Below are 7,438 nucleotides of genomic sequence, written 5' to 3' on the forward strand. Positions count from 1 at the left end.
AAAATAAACATGCTATTGTGGATGAGCGCCCAGGGGAAGATTAAGACTGCCATGAGCCCTGGGCTGTATGAATATTATAGCCCCTACGGGTCCAAAATTCACTTTCTACATATGGTACTAGAATCAAGCTGTCACTTTCTACATATGTTACTAGAATCAAACTGTCACGGGTGCTCCTGCGACCCCTGTCTCGGGTCGCAAGTGCACCCGTGTGCCCCACCAGGCCGGCCGCAGGCTCACTCACCTCTTCTTGCTATAGCGATGACTCCCGTGGTCCGACGCACGCGTCGGCTGTGTGAAATTTAAAGGGCCAGGGCACCACTGATTGCCGCTGGCTGGCTGCTGCCCTAATAAATAACCTGCCTGTTCCTATGCTCCCTGCCGGATCTTTGGGCCTCAATGCCATTGAAAAAGCGTTTATGACATTCTATGAATTATTCGTTATGACCACCTGCTATGTTCCTGACTACGATCCTCTGCCACCAGTCTTGACCTTCTGCTATGTCACCGACTCTGATCCTGTGTTGCCTGTTTTTTGCCTGACCACAACTCTGATTCTGATTGCAGATTCTGTTCCTTGCTTTGGCCATCACCGCGGACTGTAGAGCGACCATGGTGGTTACCCATTGCGTCACGTCCGACCCGCTTTGCAAAGGGCTCTGGTGAAAATTATGTGCCGCTTAGACTTCGCTTCCATGTGTTGGCTTACGTCATCGCTTGTGGTGGTTCAGTGGGTCCACCGCCACCGGCTGACACAAGCTTCTTCGGGAATGGAGGATGAGTCCATTCAGTCTGCTTTCAATTTGTGGTTTTAGGACCTTTGATGGACCTTCAAAGTCCTGAAATGGCTATTGTGTACATGTGTATTAAGAACATGAACAAATGTACAAGGATTTCATGGCTGAAGGTCCTACTCAGTATAACATTTGGTGGGTGGTTTGGGTGACCATGGGCCCCCTAGAAGGCTTGGGCTTATATTATAATTAATTTCTGCCAGGGCAGGTGGAGATTTATCAGTGCTTCTACACCAGAAAGGAAGCAGATGCCGTGTGCTAATATTACTAGACATTTTATGATTTTCACTAAAAAATGATAGTCCTTCCACCTGTTTGAATATAGGAAGCCCTCCTGTCTAGGCTATTTTACTAACTAACTGCATTCCCTGTGGCATTCTGGTTTATCATTGCTTTTTCCAAGTGGGTGTTACCAGTGAAATGTTGTCCTTACACTGTCTGAAATTGTCCACTCAGTATTGGCCAGTGTAGCCTGTGCTATAAACTGGTAACAGAGGTGGCATAACAGAGATATAAGATGTTCCATAATTGTAATGACAGCTGTCCCCATTGTAGTTTGTAAATTGTGAAACTCTCTGGTGTTTCCTTAAAGAAAGCATGATAAACTAGGGACATTTACTGATAGATCCAGGCACTGCGAATGGTAATCTTCTTATATTTATTTGCCATGGCCTTCCTTCTAAAATAAACTTTTACAATTATGCGAATGTCCTGCTTTCTAGGTATTTAGTTAGATCACCTCAACATGCTCCCTCAACATGCAGCGCCAGCAACTTCACAGTAATGTCATCGGCGCCGTGAAGTTGCCTAGCTACACAGGCACAGCTGATGACATCACTGTGTAGTTGTTGAGGTACACAGGCACAGCTGATGACATCACTGTGTAGTTGTTGAGGTACACAGGCACAGCTGATGACATCACTGTGTAGTTGTTGAGGTACACAGGCACAGCTGATGACATCACTGTGTAGTTGTTGAGGTACACAGGCACAGCTGATTACATCACTTTGTAGTTGTTGAGGTACACAGGCACAGCTGATTACATCACTTTGTAGTTGTTGAGGTACACAGGCACAGCTGATGACATCACTGTGTAGTTGTTAAGGTACACAGGCACAGCTGATGACATCACTGTGTAGTTGTTGAGGTACACTGGCACAGCTGATGACATCACTGTGTAGTTGTTGAGGTACACAGGCACAGCTGATGACATCTTTGTGTAGTTGTTGAGGTACACAGGCACAGCTGATGACATCACTGTGTAGTTGTTGAGGTACACAGGCACAGCTGATGACATCACTGTGTAGTTGTTGAGGTACACAGGCACAGCTGATGACATCACTGTGTAGTTGTTGAGGTACACAGGCACAGCTGATGACATCACTGTGTAGTTGTTGAGGTACACAGGCACAGCTGATGACATCTTTGTGTAGTTGTTGAGGTACACAGGCACAGCTGATGACATCACTGTGTAGTTGTTGAGGTACACAGGCACAGCTGATGACATCACTGTGTATTTGTTGAGGTACACAGGCACAGCTGATGACATCACTGTGTAGTTGTTGAGGTACACAGGCACAGCTGATGACATCACTGTGTAGTTGTTGAGGTACACAGGCACAGCTGATGACATCACTGTGTAGTTGTTGAGGTACACAGGCACAGCTGATGACATCACTGTGTAGTTGTTGAGGTACACAGGCACAGCTGATGACATCACTGTGTAGTTGTTGAGGTACACAGGCACAGCTGATGACATCACTGTGTAGTTGTTGAGGTACACAGGCACAGCTGATGACATCACTGTGTATTTGTTGAGGTACACAGGCACAGCTGATGACATCACTGTGTAGTTGTTGAGGTACACAGGCACAGCTGATGACATCACTGTGTAGTTGTTGAGGTACACAGGCACAGCTGATGACATCTTTGTGTAGTTGTTGAGGTACACAGGCACAGCTGATGACATCACTGTGTAGTTGTTGAGGTACACAGGCACAGCTGATGACATCACTGTGTATTTGTTGAGGTACACAGGCACAGCTGATGACATCACTGTGTAGTTGTTGAGGTACACAGGCACAGCTGATGACATCACTGTGTAGTTGTTGATGTACACAGGCACAGCTGATGACATCACTGTGTATTTGTTGAGGTACACAGGCACAGCTGATTACATCACTTTGTAGTTGTTGAGGTACACAGGCACAGCTGATGACATCACTGTGTAGTTGTTGAGGTACACAGGCACAGCTGATGACATCACTGTGTAGTTGTTGAGGTACACAGGCACAGCTGATGACATCACTGTGTAGTTGTTGAGGTACACAGGCACAGCTGATGACATCACTGTGTAGTTGTTGAGGTACACAGGCACAGCTGATGATATCACTGTGTAGTTGTTGAGGTACACAGGCACAGCTGATGATATCACTGTGTAGTCATTGAGGTACAGAATGGGGGAACTCTGTGATACAGAAATTGGGGGTTGTGAGCTACAGAAGGGCAGGGCTGTGCTACAGATGGGAAGCTGTGCGACAGAAAATGGGTAATTCCGTGGCATAGCAAATAGAAAAGGGAGGTGCTGAGCTACAGAATGGGGTTGCTAATCTACAGAATGAGGGTGCTAAGTTACATAACTAAAGGGATGGGGTGCTGGGTTTCTTTACTAAAAGGGTTGTTCTGTTACATTTAAACTGGCGGATGCAATGCAACATTTATATTGAAGGATGCTGTCTCGTATTCTAAAGGGAAGTGCTATGTTGCATTTTAAAGGGGTGTGCAGGGCCACATTTGTAGGGGTATTCTGTGCTAACTAAATTAATGAGGAGGTGCTGGTGTAAAATATGAGTGAATGAGGGGAAACTATAAACTAGAATTTGTATACGATGTAGGATGGGTCAGCACCCGGATCACCCTCGTGCTTGTGGATGCAATATAGTTTTTGTAAATAAAAAAAATTTCCAGCACCTCAAGAAAGAAAAAAATCTTCTTTTATTCATATACATTTCAAAACAAAAGTGTTACAATAGGCTCCCTAGATCCTTTATCAGAGCCATTTTCGAGGTGCCGGGAATTTCTTTATTTACAAAATATATACTACTATTTACTATAATATATTGATTGGTGATAGCGTATGAACCAAATAAGTGTGGGCACATTATGGTCGGTTTTGAGTGGCAAAAATTAGGAGCTCTGCGGGGCTATAATTTAGGGGACATTATATTGGTTGTGATTTTTTTCAGGAGATGTTCTCCAGAGGCCAAAGTCACCAGGTGGCAAATTCTGCAGTGATAAGTCACAGCCGGAAGAAGGATTGTCACTTATGGGGAACTGATCGCATCCCTAGTGTGCAATACATTGGAATATATTCATGTGTGGTTATTCGCTGCTGATATATATTTATGCGTTCAGCTTATTATTTTTTTTGTATATATTTATATGTGTGGGATATTGTTAAAGATCTTTATCTAGGGCTCAAACAGCCCTTATCAGTTGTAAGGAGACTTTCGAATAAACTGTTAAAATTTTTAAAAATGGCTACCGGTACCGGGATGAGAGCAGACACTAAGACACAACAGTCTCGTAGGAAATGCAGACTCACAATTTTTATTAGCGCGCAGCCGCATATATAAAACACAGAAAATCATCTGTATAGGGGTGTGAAAAGGTGAGAAAATACTGCAATGCTATAGGCCAGCTGAATATACCAGAACATTCCCTTTAAGGCGTTCTACCAAAATGGTGATGAACTATGCACCATTTCTTCCAAAGGCCTTGTTCTCATTGTGTTAGCTTTGTATAAGTCACAACATGGCCTTCAAGCAGAGAAGCTACAGAAATACAAAGTAAACAGCGAGGAAACAGTAATTTATAAACAGTTCATACAAAATGATGTTTGAATCATGACATGGCTGGACAGTGGTCAGTATGACCCCCTGGCAAGACAAAATGGCATCCGATTGGACCAAGATGGCATTTGTAGAGAAATATATCTCTCACAGATATATTTATGTGTGCTGTATATTCATTTGTGGTATATGTTTATACATTTATTGCAGGTATATACTGTATATTTATGTGCAATGTAATCCCTATCCCCTAATCAGACAGTGAGTCCTCTCCATCCCCCCGTAGCATTAACATTGTTAACATTAACATTAACACAATGCAATTGTGTCTCTTTGCGTTTTTAATCACACATTTCGCCAGGAAGCAGGTCAGTGATTTTAGGGTACGGCAGCGGAAGTGCTCAGATGCTTTTTCTACACCCAGGACCTAGCATACATCAAGAAAGCCAGCTAATGCAAACATCAAGAGGCCGGAGCTTCTTGATGTATTTGACGGTGCCAGAGGAATAGGGACTTTGTGATACGTCGGCACAGGAACACTGACATATGATACATGTCCCCCATAATCTCTATGTGATATACTAATATACTAACACTTATTGACAGGTTTTTCCATTCATTATATGATTTTACTGTTATTTAGATGTCTTTATATTTATTTCCATAAGACTGAGATATGGAGATAAGAATCTGAACGGAATTTATCACCTAAACAATGAAAATCTATTTTACGAATTTATAATAATGAAACCGTAAATTCAATTAAAAAGTTATATAAATGCGTGTTGTTCACAGAGCGCCCTGGCTATAGTGGAGTGCTAATCATCTTTCTATTGAACTGTCATGTTAATCCTGTCCACATTCATCCTGCATAATTTTGCGCAATCATTTTTGGATGTCTGTATCATCTGAATGTCTCTTCACACAGCTGTGCAGCTGGTTTTGTGTTCTAGTGCTGTAGTGAATGCTTTATGTCAGATGATTCATTGCAAAGTGAGAGAGGATTTCATGATTATGGGCAGAAAGAACACTAAAGCACCCACCTCTTCAAGACAGATGACTACTGCATTTTCTAACTGGCATCATGCTGAGGTCTCATTGACTAAGCCATAGTAACCCGCAAATACATCTCTGCAGCAACACAATAACAAGGCCCTGGAACAGGAAACAGAAACACTCTAAACTAGATGTGTATATCAGTAAGTCGCAACATTGTGTTCATACTGTGTGTTGTAAAAATGAAGCGTCATTTGTATAATAATGTCTATGTGCTGTGGTTCACTTTGAATAATTTTTCTTTTATTTTAATGACTGTAGTATTGGCTAAATAGCATTTTTTTTGTTCACTTGTTATTAAAAAATGTGAACGGTTTGTCCTCTAGAGCCTATGGCCCACATTTACTAAGGTACTAGCTTCCGTTTTCTGGCGGACTTTGCACTTTCTTTTCAGCAGATGTATTTAAGAAGTGATTGAGACACATTTGTGCCACATGCAGCAACAATTGTGGCGCAGGCAACACTTTGTGGTGCAGCTGAATTATTTTTTATGCAAATTTTGCCACTAAAATTGGAGTTCTGGTGCTCAATAGCGCTGTGCGATAGAAGTCTGATAGAAGTGTACCGCATTCTCCATGTTAAAGGCGCTCCAAAAAAAAATGGTGCACTCTGTTGGAAGAAGAATGGCGCCCTCTGGACACTGCACAGGCAAACTGCACGTAGTACAAGCTGCACTGTTTTTTAGTTGCTAGATCCATTGATGACTTGGTTTCTGAGCATTCTCTCTTCTCTCCTCAAAGCAAAGCCAACATTTTTAAACAAAATAAAATTGTCAGAATTAGCTTTTTGACCAAGCTGTTGCATCAACAGAGAACAGCATTTTGAAGCTTGCTATCAATAGTACTGTAATACACTTAGGCCGCAAAAGACAAATGTCTCCCATTTTTCAATACTCTGAATACAAGGCCATTATACATGTTATGAAATAAAATCTAAATGCTTAACTTTCTTTTCTTTTAAAGTATTTTAACATTTTAATTAACCGTTTAAAGAGGACCTGTCAGGGAGATTTGGAACCACCCACAGGTCCTTATGAACCGGTGGTTTAGTATCCCAAATCACACTTTTACCAAGTCCCTTCGTGGGTTCTTTAAAAAAAAAAAACAACAACATTGGACACATTTCTTTCTTTCTTTTTTTTAATCAGATAGTGTTTATTAACAGTTTTTACAAGAAAAAGACAACAACTTTTCCCTGTACTTAAAACAAAAACACCCAAAAAACACCCCCATCTCCCTTGTCAAGGGTGTGTCAAACGCCATCTTCAAACTGTATCTTTAACCTTCAGACCCAGTGAAGGACAACGCTAGAAACAAAGGACTGTTCACACAGGGAACTAACCTAAGAAGCTACCCAAGACTGCATGATGGTTGCAAGCATTGGACCCATTTCTTGTGCTCCAAGCACCTATGCAGTTCTTCAATGTAGCTGAAGCTCTAGACCAGGGCTTAATTGCACAAGCAACTTAACTACAGCGCATGAGCAGTGAAACAGGCGTGTAGTACACCAGCTTCAATGTACAGCGTAGGGAGAACTGGTAAGGGAAATAAAAACATTGATTTTAATAGCATGCACATGGGGACTTGGGAAAGGGCGATTTGGAACACTTAACCACCAGTCCATAAAGACCTGTGGATGGCTTAGTGTCCCAAATCCCCTTGACAGGTCCTCTTTAAAAGGAACCTGCCATCAGAAATTTGCTTAATAAACCAATACCAGTATGTTGTGAAGCAGCTT

Source organism: Engystomops pustulosus, chromosome 4, assembly GCF_040894005.1.
Source record: "Engystomops pustulosus chromosome 4, aEngPut4.maternal, whole genome shotgun sequence".
Lineage (NCBI taxonomy): Eukaryota > Metazoa > Chordata > Amphibia > Anura > Leptodactylidae > Engystomops > Engystomops pustulosus.